General features: G+C 30.8%; 1 protein-coding gene across 7 annotated transcripts in view; it reads right to left on the bottom strand.

Annotated features, from left to right (window-relative positions):
• Positions 1–16,515, bottom strand: part of LOC119601620 (sodium/potassium-transporting ATPase subunit alpha) — a 113,745-nt gene that overhangs the window by 39,752 nt on the left and 57,478 nt on the right. The window contains exon 1 of one of the 7 annotated variants that reach the window (XM_037952659.1): positions 3,780–4,218. The exons of 4 other annotated variants lie outside the window; for them this stretch is intronic. The gene's annotated coding sequence lies outside the window, so the exon portion shown is untranslated. Of the gene's footprint in view, positions 1–3,779; positions 4,219–16,515 lie in introns of those variants that run through there. 2 more of the 7 variants (XM_037952657.1, XM_037952658.1) reach the window with 2 other exon arrangements.

Below are 16,515 nucleotides of genomic sequence, written 5' to 3'. Positions count from 1 at the left end.
TGAAAATATATAAAAGGGAAAAAAACAAAACAAAATGTATGAAAATTATGTAGTTATGAATAAGAAAAGCAAATGTTATATTATGCAATCATTGCTTTAGTAAAGAATATTTGAATTTTTTCTTGAAATTGAAAAAAAAAACAACTATTAGAAAAAAATCCATACAAAGGGTCAGTCAGGTATTTTTTACACTTTTTTGAAAGTTATAAAGGCTTTAAAAAAGTTATGGCTCTCTTTATTGTTTAAACAGCTTGCTCTTTACTTTGTTTCCTTCTCTATTTGAAAGTTTTTCTCTCAGCGTAGTTTTAACAATTGGTCCTTCGAACTTTGTAGTAAAGTAATTTTTATTTATCTCTCTCTCTCTCTCTCTTTGGAAAATATACTTAAATAGTTTTACATATTTCCTGTCATTTATTTCTTTTGAAAAAGTCTTGCTTAAGTTTCTGGTAGAGTTGACTTTATCTCTCAAGAGAGAACGTATTAATTTTTATTACAAAATTTGTTGTGTAACTATGATATAATTTGAAAGACATTAAATCAGTATTTCTATTTAAAAGAATATAAAAAATTTATAAATTGTAATATTTCTGGGACAAAAATTAAATTTTGAAACTAAAATTTTCAATTTATTTAATTTAATTTATATAACAAGAGCTAACTTTATAATATATACTCTTGCTCACAATTAATGATTTTGTTAATTGATTTCTTTTAAAAGTAGACAATTGACAATTTTATTTCTCTTTTTTTTAAAATATTGAATTAATGAAATTTGTTGCGAAAAAGTCTACAACTTTTTGAAAAGAAATTATTTCAAAATAAATCAAATGCTCCTTCGAACTTCCGTCTTTGTTTATTATTACATAAATAATTCTCTCTTTAAAATTTTCGGCTTTTTTTTATTAAGAAAATTATTTAAAAAATTGCATGAATTTCCATAAAACGGCAGATAACATTTGATAAGTGAAATATTGAACTTATTGAGAAATAGAGATCTTTGATTGAAACCAGAATAGAGGCGAAGTATTGCCAGTTTTTAAGGAAACCCTGTTAAAAGACTAATTAAGTTTTTAACAATTTAAAAAGATATTTTAATATAGAGAAATGCATTCATTCATCAACTGATTTCACAATTCAGAGTTTTAGTAGGATCCCGAACTGGAGCCAAGCGTATGTCTTAATAGTAATGATCATCTTTTTGGAAATATGTTTTATTTAATTAGTTAGTTTGAAAGGGGGATATATATACATCAAATCCGAAGAAATACCCCTAGGTCTCTATCGGGCCTGTTGTTCGCTCCCTAATCAGTGCCTCAAATGGGAATCGAAACCACCACCTGCGGTCTACCAGACTAGAACACTAACCACCAACCTACGGGAGGCCACAAATATGTTTTAAGCATTATTAAGAGTTTTAAATACAGAGAGCAATATTTTCAGTACAAAATCAAACTAACAAGTTGTAAATTCAACTGATTTCGTAACTATATTTTGACTCTTTTCTCTTTTATGACATTTGTAAAGGATTTTATTTCAAAAAATGTACTGGAAAAGTTATTATTCCTTAATTAGGTTAGATTTCAAAAACAAGTATTTAGCAGCTGTTTTGAGAGAGAGAGCGAGAGAGAGCAAAAGAAAAGGAAATTATATAACAATTTCAAAAATGTACTTTAGTTTAGTTTCAAAATTCTATAGGATTTGAAATATTTTAGAAAAATTCATTAGTTCAAAATCTTAAACATTGCTTGTTAATATTTAAAAAAAGTTTTTTTACTTTTCAGCAAATACTTTTTTCTTTTTTAATAGGAAGAATATTCCTTTTTAAGGAGTTTTCCTTATTACTGAACTTATGTAATCAAAGTTGAAAATTTCCTTTATGCTTTAAGCACACAGATGATTTACTCTTTTCAAATGAAAAAATCTCTTTTTTTAAATCACTAATAAACATGTAAGAGAGGAAATGAACAGAAAATCTCTCTCTGTCTCTCTTTTAGAACATTCCATTATTAATGCATTAACATTCCAGTGCTTTAAAGGGAAAGGAATGATAAAAAAGGACATAAAACCTCTTTCTTAAAACTACAAACCCTCTTTCTTTAAACTACAAAAATTAAACATTTTAATAAGATTTTTCCATTTCTTGAAACAACAGAACAGAAAATTAAATAGAGTATTAAGGAATTTTCTTAATTAAAGCTTAAAAAAGCTTTCTTTATATTTAAATTAGAAGAGAAATTCATAGCAAAAAAACAACTTCAAAGTAAGCTGTTTAGAATTACTTACTTTAAGGCTGTATTTAAACATTTTATATAATTAAAAGATTTTAGGGATTTAAGCTTTAAGAAAAGCTTTTTTTTTAATTAATTCAAAAGAGCATTAAACAGCTCTTTAAGGAGTTTTCTGTCATATTAACGAGAGTAATAATTAATAAAAAAGCTTTTTTTCAGGCTAAAGAGAGCATAATTTATTAATAATAAGAAAAAGAGCAGCAGAGAGCACAAAAAGAAAATTTGAATATGAAATATAAGTGTGTATTGACCAAAAAAACACAAAATTTTCTTCAGTTTTCAAAAATCAATGATTTATGAGGAAAATTTTAAAACAGAAACGAAACAAAGCAAGAAAAATATTGAAGAAGGAAAAAAACTCTTGTAGTCAATAGAAACAGCAACACATATACAACAAATTAATATTTTCTGAAGAAATTTTTTTTTCGAATTCAGGGCCAACAAAAATACGTTAGACGTCAGTAAAAATGTATGGCATATGTATGGTTTTCTTTCTTATTTTTTTTTTTTTTTTTTCAAATACATTTTTAGATGTTAAAATTTAGATTTTGCACGACAAGTAGAAAAAAATTATATTTTTTCGAAAATCTTTTTAAATGAAAACAGAAACAGAAAATGTGTGTATTTTTAATTATAAACGAGACTAAATGTCAGACAATTAAATTAGAATAAGAAAGAACAACAAGAACAATAATAACAATAAAATAAACATTTCTTTTCCCAATTCTCTTTCATTTTAACAAAAAAAAATTGATGATGAGTCTGGTAATTTTTTATTTGTTGCAAGAAATGGCGCACAAAATGTTATAAATTTTGTACTAAATGTCAAATGTTTTAAATAAATAAAAAACGAAATATTCCATAGATTTATAGTATAAAAAAAAGATAAATTGTTTTTTTTTTTCGAAATTTACACAGTTTTTTATAATTTTCACACTTTTTTTCAAATGGCATAAGTTTTGAGCAAAAATTGTTAATAGTTTCTTTTTATTTCGATAAGTTTGAGTTTTAGGTTTTTTTTTTTTTGTATGGCGAAAAATCGATTTTGAACAAGGACATCTTTGGCGTTAAAATATCTATGTATCTTTCTATCTATCTAACTGTAACTCAGTATGTACAACAAACACATGTACACACGATTCAGTCGTACGTCAGTTTTATAAGAAACGACGACAACGACGAGTTACAACAACTACAACAACAACACCAAATATAACACAACGTTTTTCATTATCTCTTGTTAAAATTTCTTCTTCATATATATTTTTTTTTTTCAGACATATTTTTTTCATATTCAAAATTTATTTTCGATTTTATGTATTTCCTTGGTTCTTTTTTTATATTTGTTATAAAATTTTAATTTTTTCTTGATGTGTTTTTTTTTTATTTAAAAAATTCAATTGAGGTTGCCGTTTCTTTTAGTTTTGTTGGTTTAATTTGGTTGGTGGGTTGTTTGTTGGGTTGGTTGGTTGGGTTGGTTGTTTCGGTTACCTTTCTGTAGCACTGGTGTTACACAATTTCTCGGTTTTTTTCGTTAGGGGTTAAAACTACCCCCTTTTTGATTTTTTCAAGCAAAAAATCAACGTTTCTTTTTTCTTACAAACTTTACACTTTTTTTCAATTTATATAATTTTTCTTTTTTTTAACAAATTATTATTAAAATAATGTTTAGTAGTTGTATCCTTTAGATACTGTTATTCTTTTTTTCACAAATTTCTATTTGGAAATATTTTTTTTTCTTCTGGTTCCAATAGATATATACTATATGATGTTGAAAATATATATATATATATATACTATATAGAAAATATATTGTAAGTATATATAATAACTATTTGAATTGTGTAAGCAACCCGAGACGAGAAAATTATTTCTAAGACCGACCTCTTCAGTACGGTATCAGCGCTCGACTGAAATTTTTCAACGAGTTGCGAGTGCTTAAGCTTTCACACACAGCAGAAAAAACTTAAAAATTATGAAGAAGAAAAAAACACACACACTCACACTGAGCCAAACACATAAAAAATAGAGTATGAAAAAAGAAACACAACAACAAATTATTCAGAACAAATTCAAATTGAGATACAGACTACACACAGATACTCATTCTCATACACACACACACACACACAAACAATTGCATTGGAGACAAAGTAAAAGGAAATTACACATACACTCTCACAAATTTAAGTACAATAGTAAAATCAAATAAAGTCCAATAACAAATACAACACAGTATAAATACTCATATGCTCTTTCTTTGCTTACATTGTAAACAGTGCTGCCAACTGTGAACTCACTCAAGTGTTTGTCTTTTTTTTAGTTTTGTGCTTAAAAGCACCAACAAAGTTTTCTTTGGTTTAAGGGGGTTGTTAAATTGAGTATGTTTTGTTTTTGTTAAACCAAATTTGTTGTTTTATTATTACACAACTTTCTTACTTTAGGAAATGCATAGTAATATTTATCTTTTAATTTTCTGAACTGAAAAGCTCTAATTTAATAATGCAACTGTCTCAAAAGATTTTCCAAATTGAAACATTAAATATCCGATTAGATATATCTTTCATAGAGCCATATTTAGAAACCATTGATACTTAAAAGAAAGATGTGAGTCAGATAACAAAATCTCGCCTTTTCATTACGAATTTCACAAAATTATAGAATTTTCTCCAATAAGTGCCCATGACGCAGAGTAACGCTATGATAGGCAAAAAAAAAGAGGAATACTCGTTTCCGTGGGTTAGTGGGTACTAACCTGGAACCCTTAATCTAGCGGACTTTTACCTTGTAAAGCTTCTAATATGGATTTAAAGTTAAGAAATTCTACTGTGTAAAAATGAATATCAGTTGTCCACACCTGCTTAGTTGCAAATGAGGAGAATTTTCGTTCTCTCGTGTAATTGTCGACTTCAGAATGTAAATAAGCCTTCTAGTCGTTCGATGATCTTCATTTTGAAAAATGTAAAGACAATTAAAATGATGACAGTCAAAGCTTTCGGCTAATAGAAGCAATTTGGACTACATGTTTCCGAAATTCTACTTTCCAAAAATTAAGATCAGTTGTCTCGTAATTTAATGAAATTTCAGACAAATACTCAGGAGAGACTACAACTGCTGAGTTGTATATGAGTGGAATTTCATTTTGCTTGTGCAATTTTCGCCTTAAATAAGCCTTCCACTGTACCCTCATTCTGGTAGAAAGTTACAGTTAAAACGATGACTGCCAAAGCTTTCGGCAATTAGGAAGTAAAAAATCTAACACCTCGAAGTTTTGACTATTTCTTATCTAAACTATTCTTACAGTCACTTTGAAAACTCCTAATCATTAAGAAATTATTGTAAACTTTTTTGGGAATAAGTTAATAGTACAATAACAGGTTGCAGAGTTAGTAAGAGGTTTGTGACCCACAATTCATCCAATGGTGATGGATGCACAGTATTCCTGCCCTTGTGTTGTCGACAAAGTGCGCTTCTTTGTCCGTGTATGTTTTGGGATTTACACTGTTCTTATCTGTGACTCTTGTGTGTTAGGAAGCAGTATCAACTATGTCTCTAGGTACAGATGCCGAATCAACAGAGGTCATCCAAACAGTATGGTTGAGTTTTGTTGTCGATGCAGATTTCAAATATAGTCTGAAGATTGTGGGACATTTCAGAACGAGACTGCAAAAGACAGAGATAAGAAAGCTCGAGGAGCTGAGCAAAGTAATTGTACATGGACCAGCGTCATCCATGTACACCTAGTAGCTGCGTGATCTTTTCAAGTCACAAGGGGCACTTGTGAGTTGTCTCCAGCTTACCCTGTGGTTGGAAAAGTCTACCCTGAACGTAATGCTTCAAGGCAGGCGTCCAAGTAAAAGACTTCTGGAATTTGTCCTGTTGAGGTCCTACCATTTCTTCGCCAGATAGCTCACATTTCCTTTTATAATGAATCAATCGCCAACTTAGGTTAGGTTAATGTGGTAGCCGCCTTTAGCCAAACAATGTCTCGTTGTTATACCGTTTTGTCCTTATGGCCCAATTTTTCCTAATCCATCTGGTATAACTCACTTGAATCCAAACAATGTCCCGTTGTGATACCATTTTATGCAACCATTTTTTCTAATCCATCTGATCAATTTTGTTGCATTTAGACAGACATGTTTTGTCTGCAAGCGTTCGATGACGAAAATTCAGGGCAATGACACAGAAAATGTTCTGTTGTTTTCTGGTAAGATGGAACTTTTCTTCAATTAGCTGTTTCCCCTTATTAATAGGGATACCAATGTCTTAGTGATCTTCACTTTTGTTTGGAGAAGTGGCAATTTAGCAAGAGCACCCGCTCGTTTGCTGCCCTATATGTGCCCATGTCCATCTAATGGAATGTCTCGCTATCCCCTTGAACATTCTTGAACAATTCCTTAAATGGAGTACACATTCTCGAGGGATCTTATGGAAGCTTTGCTATCAGAATGTTATATGATATTTCAACCCGATATCATATGGCCATTATTTTAGCCAGGATTATGCTGCACTTATCTGGAAGCCTGGAATCCGAAAAGATTCCACTGCCTCCACTTTCATCTTTGATCCCTCTGTGAAAATTTTGATAACTTCTTCCCTGAAGTACATAGTAGCATCTCTCTGGGGTGTGTCTAATAAAGCCCGAATCGAAAAGAGTGGCATTAAGGCGTAATCCGGTTTGCTGCTACTTACTTTGCCACAATATCTGATGGTAGCCAGTTCGACCGTAAAAGTGGCAAGAATTCTCCAGTTTTCAACCAATTCAATAGGCTTTGACCTTGGGTAAAAAGAAACGTACATATGTACAAAATTTCATGGAATTTACGACCTGTAGTTTGATTATAAGGTTAACATGGACGCACAGACGGACGGGCATAGCTAAATCGATTTAGAAAATGATTTTAAACCTATAGTGATAAATGTGAATTTTTATAATAACAAAAAAAAATCCTTTAACTAAACACCAAGATTTCGAACATTGGAACTTATATATAAAGTGAACAAAATATACTTTAGCGACTTTTCTTAACGATTTTCCAAATTCCGCTACTGTATACCACTCTGCTCACAAATTATTTGACACACGGGGAAAAAAGCTAAATGAGCATGGAATGTTTTGTTGTTTTCCTTGCGTTTTTACTATTCCGAAAAAAATCGCATTGTAAGTAGAACAGAGCTGTTTTCAAAAACCATAAAATGAGCACAAAAAGCCACAAAATGAGAGCAAAAATTCAAATCTATAACTCATTTATCTGTTTTTTGTGTATTTAACAAATATTATTGCATACCAAAAGAATACAAAAATACAAATAATCTCAAAAATTTTATTGTAAAATAGAAGAAAGAACAAAAAATACACAGCTGTGTTGTTGTCGTCATCACTGAAATTTTTATTTGAGCGAGAGAGAGAGCGAGGAAGAAAGCAGAGTAGAGATAGAGAGTTAAATAAAGAGCAGGGAATAAGTACACATGTAAATTTTGCAGTGAGTCCAAATAACTATAGCCGGAATTGTCGATAATTTTTAATACGTGTAATAAAAAAAATAAAATGAAATGAAAAAAGTTTTAGATTAAAATACAAAAAAGCTAATAAAATGTACTTATGAGTATTTGTAGTTGTATTTATTTGTAGGTTCATATCACCCCCATAAAATCATAAGATTTTTATACTAAACAAATAGTAACTTACTTAAAAAAATAAAACAACAATAAAACTAGCAATTCTCTACTAAAACTACAACTACTACTTCCACTTCTAGAGCTGCTTCTGCTCAGCACTAACTAACTAACTGCCTGCCTGCCAGGGCATAGAGCACGAGAAGCTCGCTAGTGAGCTCAATTTGTTTGTTTCCAACGAAACATTCGCTCACTCGATAACTTAACAGGGGGTGGTTTTTAAAACAGTGAAAGAAAGAAAAAAGCACTATTATAAAACGTATAAGTATTGAATAAAACCATAAACCGAAAAAATAAACTTATGATGACATTTATTAAGATGAAAAGTACATATATTTATGGGTTAATGTTGTTTTTTAGACAAATTTCTATGAATTATTAAGATTTTTATTAATAATTCAAAGTTACTAAAAGGATTTATGGAGAAAAAAGATTTCTAGGAAATCTCCTTTGTGTAGCTCAAAGTCATGTCATGTCATGGGGTTTATTCATGGTCTAAAGTAAAAAGTTTTTTATGATTTCCTTAATTGAATATTGGAAAACTATTTATAGCAGTGAATAGCTTAGATTTAAGGTTTTGTTTTGTGGTGTTCACTTTATTTGCTGAGATATTAACGAAGTTAATGGAGTATTTGCAACCACGCCCTTCAATTAAGGTAAAGTTTTAAACTTTAATTTAAGGTTTAGGGCATACAACATATATTAGTTATTTAGTTTGAAAGTAGGATCCGAAGAAATACATCTAGGCCACTATCGGACCTGTTATGCGCTTCTTTACCAGAGTCTCTTGTGGGAATCGAACCCACGATATCCGGACTTACAGTATAAAACACTATCCACCAAACTACCGGAGGTTTTCACTAGTCTAACAGAGGAACTCACTCTGTCTTTGTCAGCGAGAAAAAACGCCGATTATGATAATCTTATATGTATGTAGTTCGACACCCGAACTGACCATACAAACACCAGACGGAAACTGTTGTTTCACAAGACGGGTCTGGCGAGCATAATAGGTTAGGGAAATATCAGTTTATCAGGTGAAATATAGGACCGTACAGCGCTGTAAGATCCATCGAATATTCATTCAGTGCTAAGCTCAGCTCATTAAAAGTCAAGCTGTTTCAAGAGCATTCGCCTGCGACACGGTACGAAGTGGCTACATTAGGTTCGAACCTTGATATAGATGACAGGGAAAGGATGATAAAACCACCCATTATAGGTTGATATTCGAAAGAATCCGTAACATGATAAACCAGTCCTAGAAGATTGCAAAGTATCAAACTTAATATGGGGGCTACCGAAAATGGATAAACGCAGTTTAAGAATTTTGAAAGAGATGCTAACGGGGCATTTCTAAGTCAGCAAGTGGAACAGTACCGGACTATTACAGGTTATGCGAAGCTGAGGAGGAAGTAGAAACAATCGATCATATAAGTATCATAGTATCAAACTTAATATGGGGGCTACCGAAAATGGATAAACGCAGTTTAAGAATTTTGAAAGAGATGCTAACGGGGCATTTCTAAGTCAGCAAGTGGAACAGTACCGGACTATTACAGGTTATGCGAAGCTGAGGAGGAAGTAGAAACAATCGATCATATAATTTATCACTGTCCTAGGAAACAAAATCTCAAGCTGAAATCGCTAGGGAATAGATTTCATGTCGAAATGGGGAAAATTGCGTATCTTAACCCTCGCATTCAACTAGGTTTTGTAAAGGGAATTACCCTGCAGGAAATGAAGCGATAATTGTCTTAATGCCACTAGTACTAATACTAGAACAAAAGACACTAGTACAAATTGGGTTAGAGTTTATATGGAAAAATACTAGTACTAGAAGTAGTTGAATGGCGCCACTTGTAGATTGATTTTTGTTTGACATGTGTTGGAAAAAATAATTTTTTTAAATTATTAAAATATAATTTTGAAACATTTTGCATAAAAAACGATATTTTCATACATATCCCTTCAAATGTGAGGATAAATAGTGCATGCAAATTTAGGTCCGGTTGCAGGCAAATCCCTATGTAAGTACGTCTATTAAATTTAAAAACTGCAGTAAGTTTAATATTTGTTTTATCGTACGGCAAATGTTTTTATAACGAAATGGAGATATATACCTGAAGGGAATTTTTGGACATAATGAAATCAATGATGGTGATACGGATAGAACCAGAATTTCTTCAAACTTTCATATTGAATTGTTAGGTAAATGTATTTACAACATTTGTTATTGTATCTTTAGAAATAAAACCTTATAAAAAACAAGTTGTGTAGTAATTTTCACTTGGAATTGTGCAGGAGGCTTTCAAAAGAGCAAAACCACCAATTATGGCGACTTTTTATGAATATTAGAACTAGTATCAAACTGGTTCTAAAGAACCCAATTGGGTCGAAGTGTACTAGTATAAGTCTAGAACTAATGGTACTAGTAATTTTTCAAACACACTCAATGTTAATTTGAGCATTATGATGGTATAGGAAAGTTTACAGTTGGGAACTAGTACTGGTGATTTTGGTACTAGTTAAATACTAGTTTGGTACTAGTTCCATTTCCTGCAGGGTAGTCACTTCTTTGACTGGGCTTTATATGGGGACATAGTTGTTCTCTCTCATTTCATTATTATTTAGGGTACTAACTTAGTCAATCTTCTAGGTTGTAGTCGCTTGGGAATATACCTGTTTCCATTCATCTGTCCTCTTTACTTATCTTCTTCTTTCTTTCTCGTTTTCTTGTAGTGTTTTTGTTTCTATGTCTTTGAATCTTCACTCTTTGAAGGGAATCACAATAGATATTTTGGCTAACCCTTATAAAGCTAAGCTCAGCATCATATAGATACCAGTCCACTCGGGTATTATCGACAATAAAAGGACGAAAGTTCTTGCTATAAAAGGAAAGGAGTATGAATGCAAAACAGTTCGACGCCACGAGGCCTGAATTAAAAAATAATTGGCGAAACAATTCAATACAGTCACTTGGAATAATGGTGGGTATGATAGCCTATAGGGATAACCCACAAGAAAGGAGCAGTCTACTAAGTCTTAGGGAGAGACGATTTTTCAAATGTTATATCCCTCAAAAACGCTGATCGGATAGTACTAAGTAAACTGAGTATCTGAACTCTATCTTGTCACCAAAATCAGCCTAGATACATTCGTTTTCAAATCGGGTTAAAAATTTGAATTCTCCGAATGCCTTCGTATCCAGAACCCCAAATCAAAATTTATCTTGGAAAACAGTTCAGAGGGTATAAGGATGGAAGTGAACGGGTGCTAGGTGTCGTATGATTAATTAATGGATTATCAAAAATCATAGTGAAATATATATAATTTTTACAAATTGTTTCAAATATTTCAAACATTCAAATAAAGCATCTTAATACAATCTCTAATAGATTTCTGAGTTTAAAAGTTTAATGACAAATTTTAATTACAAACTAAATATTTGAGAAATAAATTAAAAAATTTATTAAAAGAAACCACAATCATGTGTAATAAAATTCTCTTAAAACATGTTTATAGAAACAACTACATAAAATATACAAAATATTTAAAATTTTATACAAATTAAATAAATTGTAGACAAAAATTAAACAAATTAAATAAAAAATTTATACAAAAGGTAAATAAATTTTGAAACAATTAACTAGAAGTGACAATGATAATACTTGCTAATCGTATTATAACAAAATAATTAAATTTTACTTAAAATTTGTTTAATTATAAATTGAAATTTCTACAAAATTAAAATGTTTTCAACAACTGACAAAATTTAAATTGCAAAATAATAGCAATTTATTAGAAATAATTTAGTAATTTACTTGCATTTTTTAATAAAAATTTTATGCATAATGTTTTATAATATATTTCATACAAAACATATTTTTTACTTGAGTTTGCAGTTGTTGTTGGTTCAAAGCAAATTTCAAAGAACCCAAAGACGACGAAAAAAAACCCCACCACATTTTATATTTCTCTTCTCTTTTAATTCCATTTGAAAATGTAATTGTGGTGTTCGTATTTGTTGTTTTTGAAAATTATAGATTTTTTATTAAAATTGAGTAAATATAAAATGAAGAAAAAAAAAAACAATAACAAAATTTACATTTACAGTGGCTCACATTGTTTCCGATAGAGCACAAAGTAGGGTACACACTCTTTGGAGGAGAGTAGAGTATTGCGAGTATTAAATCTTGGAGAGCTTAAAAAGAATTCTACCGAAAGAGGAAGAAGAGGAAGCTCATAAAAATATATGTGTAACACCAACAAACATATGAACTACAGATTTCTTGTTGTTGTGAAAATGTAAGGCACTGTGACAAGTGCTTTTAGCGAGAAAATCTGGCGCGCGCAAATAACTTTTTGTTTGTTTTGTAGTTGTTGTTAATGATTTTTACAGTGGGTTCGGTGAGTGAATAAAATGTAAATATATTTACATACGTTTTTATTGGAAAACAAACAAAATTGTAAAATTTCCTTGGACCCACAGTCCAAACGGATTTTAGAATCTTACTAAAATTTAGAAATCACTAGATTTTGAAGTAGTGATACGCCAAATATCGCAATGTGATCAAAAGTCCAAATTACTTTATGTTAAACTAATCTCACAGTGCTTTTTTCATCCACAAGGTATGACTAGAGACGGTGTTCCACTCCCCCTGGAATGATATTTTAACATAATTCTTCCGGATCATGAACCAGCACTTTGTTTAAGTAATCGATATCCTGCCATTATATGACAGGCAACATGAGAACAATCCCAATATTTACATCGACCAAGAAGAGGCAATCTGAGCTAGTCTGAACCAAAAGGTCATTGTCAAGGTGCGTCACATACTTTCCCGAATAAAGAAGAGGAAATTATCAGTAATACAATGAATCCAATGTCAACCGACATTCGATAGCAGTACACAGATCGAAAAAGAAAAATGTTTGCAGTTTTTCTATCTACACAGAGGGAAAAGGAAATATACACGCCTGGTACCAAATTGACACCAAACTGTTTATAATTTTCAATACCATCCGTTGTCAAAATATATACATACGTACGACAACACTATGTAATGTTGACAACAATTTGTTGCCGAAACCTAAATTTTATACACTATACACTAAATGTTAACCAACGTGGTAAGCTCACGATTGACAAACAATCCGTTGCCAATAGTGAGCTTACCACTTTTGTTAACATTTAAACAACGTATGTGTATAAAATTTTGATTTCGACAACGAATTGTTGCAACGTTGCGTTGTCAACATTACATACTGTTGTCGTACGTATGTATGTATGTACTTTGACAACGGATGTTATTGAAAAATTATAAACTCTTTGGTGTCAATTTGGTACCAGGCGTGTATATTTCCTTTTCCCTCTGTGTAGATACCAAAACTGCAAACATCAAAAACTCCAATCCACCAGAACACCCAATCCTGTTTATACCGGAATGTATATATCAATTATAGAAGAGATCAGATACTAAGTTGAGTTTGGCAACCAAAAGATGGATGAAACTCTCTTGCAAGATTTTATCCTTCTCATTGACCAATTGTTCGCAAGAATAGAGAGTTTACTAAGGGAACATATACAAAAATGTGCGACAATCGGAAAAAAAGTTTCGAAATTTCGGTCGAAGTTGTTCTTCGAAAACGACATTGGTGACACCATAGCTATCGATAGAAACCAATAACCAAAGATCGACTGATTTCACCATTTACCACCAAGAATTTGTGATTTGAAATCACAATGTCTATAAAGCGCTACAAGTCCATGGAAACAGGGAGGCTTTGAGATGTGCTGTAACAATTTCGCTGTTGTAAAAAGCTCTTCCCTGGGGAAAAAAAACTTCTTGGTGAAACAACTGTTGTTGAGCTGACAATCATTCGCCGATTGGGAATCGGGTCATTCCGGAGCCAAAATACAATTGTCCTGGGAACGTCGAGATTTCATTACAATGGATAGAAGCATCTTAGGTATTTACTAGCTCTAAAATCGATGACCCCCTTCGGAGATTGTTAGAATATTTCGATTACTATTACATGATTTTGTTATAAGTTATAGGACTATTTGTGGGCTACATATTAGTTTTATTAAAAACTGAACCAAGTCCCTTAATATCTAAGCGATCTATAAGACGTTATCAACCATCATCATCTATCCACTTGTATACCTTCCCGAGAAAGAGATCACTAACCTCTTGATATATGTATATGCCAGACCAAGTTTGCAAACACTTCCTAAACCTCAAATCCTTAATAACTTAAGGATTTCGTTGAGTATTCTAGCTCAAAACATTCGAAATTAGTGGCACTATCCCAGACAGTATTACAAGATCCCGATAAGTTTCTAAAAAACCATAATTGGGCCGCTTTTCTATAATTTTTCATACCTATAACTTTTTGTGAAAGATGGGCACATATACCCCCTCGACTTTCATATTTTTTTAGACATTTCACATACCAAAACTTTGAGTTTTAATTTAAATAACCTATAATGGGGGAAATTGTTCCGCTTAAGATAAATAATTAAAGAACTGAATAGTAATGGTGAAAATATGTCTTTGTTTTAAATTCAGAATTAAATTTGAAAAGAAATTTTTTGAAATAATCATATTGTTCTTTAACCGACTACTACGGAAATGAATAATCCACGTCATATTCATAATATTTTGGGAAATTTTTCCGTCTTCAAAAACATCAGCATATTCAAATCAATAAAATCTATATTTCAAGCTGATAAGTTTGGAGGAGTGTTTTTCTGACGCCACTTATTAAGTAATACAGCGTATAACATTTCTTTTTTTTCACAGATATTAGTTAACGATAACAAATAAATTGTTTATATTTTTTTGTACCTCAACAATAAAGCATTTAAATGTTTAACAAAAAAAATAAAAACGTGTATAAAAAGTCTAATTTCTTTTAACACAAAGTCAACCCAACGAATCAAAAAAAAAATGGGCTGTGAAAATATTAAAAGAAGGAAATCATTTGGCCCAGGGCAAGTATTAACTTAATATGAAAAACCAAAAAAGAAATAACTAGAGTTGATGAGTTTAAGGAAGATGAAAAAACAAACTCTTTGACCTTGACGCTTATGAGGGATGAATGGCTGCAACTAATGATTTAACATAAAAAAAGCCAAAGATTAAAATGAAACGGTAAAAGGAAATCCCCACAAGAAAAGTCATTTCAGGTGAAAATCATATTCAAATCATATAAGAGGCACAAAGGAAAAAATACCAAAACGAACAGGGAAAAATTTATGATTAGATAACATTCAACATGGGGCGAAAGAAAATAATCACTATGGAGAAAAAAAGTAGATATACCCAAGTAATAAAATTTTTAAGTACATATTCCAAAAGGGGCAGAAAAATCTAACGCAGGCGCTTAAATTACAAGAAGAAGAAAAACAAAAGCAAAAGAGAGAGCTAATTTCTCCTAAAGGATTAAGGGATGATGTTGTTTTTTTTTACAAATACCAAACATCTATTGAAAGAAAAAACCGAAAAAGAACATATTACTTATGTAAAGGAATTCCGAATGTATGTCAAACCACATTTGCGAAAAATCTAAAAAAGAAATTCTAAAACATGTATTTTTCTTTCTGTTACATGAAAAATACTGTAAAACGCTTAAGTTTATTGTTAAACACTTATAAATCGAATTAATTCCTTTTTTTAATTTTTAGTTTTGTTGCATTTTTAAACTTTTTTTTTTTTGCAAATTTCTAAGTTTAAATTAGAATGTTGCTAAAAACATTACTCACGTTACATACTCATGCCCACAAAAGGGGGGGATAAGCGTAAAAAATAGAAAATCGATTGAATTTGAAAATGTTTTTTTTTTTTTTTTTGTTAGCAGACGAACACCATATGACGTCACACTGCGTCAATAATGATGTCAATCATTGTAAAAATAAATAAATAAAATAAAAATCACAATAGTACTAAAATATATATATATACAATATTCTCCACAAATCATATCTAAAGTTTTGATTTTATATTTTTTTTATATATGTATATATTTCAATTCATATCAAATTAAATTGATAAATATTTAAGGCCAACAAACACACACACACACATAAACATTGTTCACACGCTTTAGCGATTTACGTTTGTAAGTACACGTAAAAGTACTTTTTGTTTAAATGTGGTAACAATGAACACTTTAAATACGGAGATATTGGCCCTGGGTACACTATACGTAACATAACAAAACACTTATGATAAAAACACAAAATTTATAAATCGAAACAAAGGGAATTAAAGAAATCAAGTAAAAGGGGAGTATAAAGGGTGAAACGTACGCATTTCTATAGAAACCAGTTGGTTCCTTTAAAAATGTCCCTTAAATTTAAAATTTCTATCATATGTTTGTCCTCATTATAAAATTCCTTCTCGGTTAGAAGTTAGAAAGACTATCAACAAAAAAGTACCTTATAAACGGCACAAAATTAGTTTAATTTGTCTTTTTTGCGGCCCTTTCAGAAATTTCCATTTAAAAACAATGTGGACCCAAAGTCTTAAAAACTACATAAAGA

This window comes from Lucilia sericata, unplaced genomic scaffold, assembly GCF_015586225.1.
Source record: "Lucilia sericata isolate MDLA Ls3-8-SP2 unplaced genomic scaffold, ASM1558622v1 Contig000179F_arrow, whole genome shotgun sequence".
Classification (NCBI taxonomy): Eukaryota; Metazoa; Arthropoda; class Insecta; order Diptera; family Calliphoridae; genus Lucilia; species Lucilia sericata.
The sequence above is the reverse complement of the archived record's forward strand: the minus strand, read 5'-3'. Positions and strand labels throughout refer to the sequence as shown.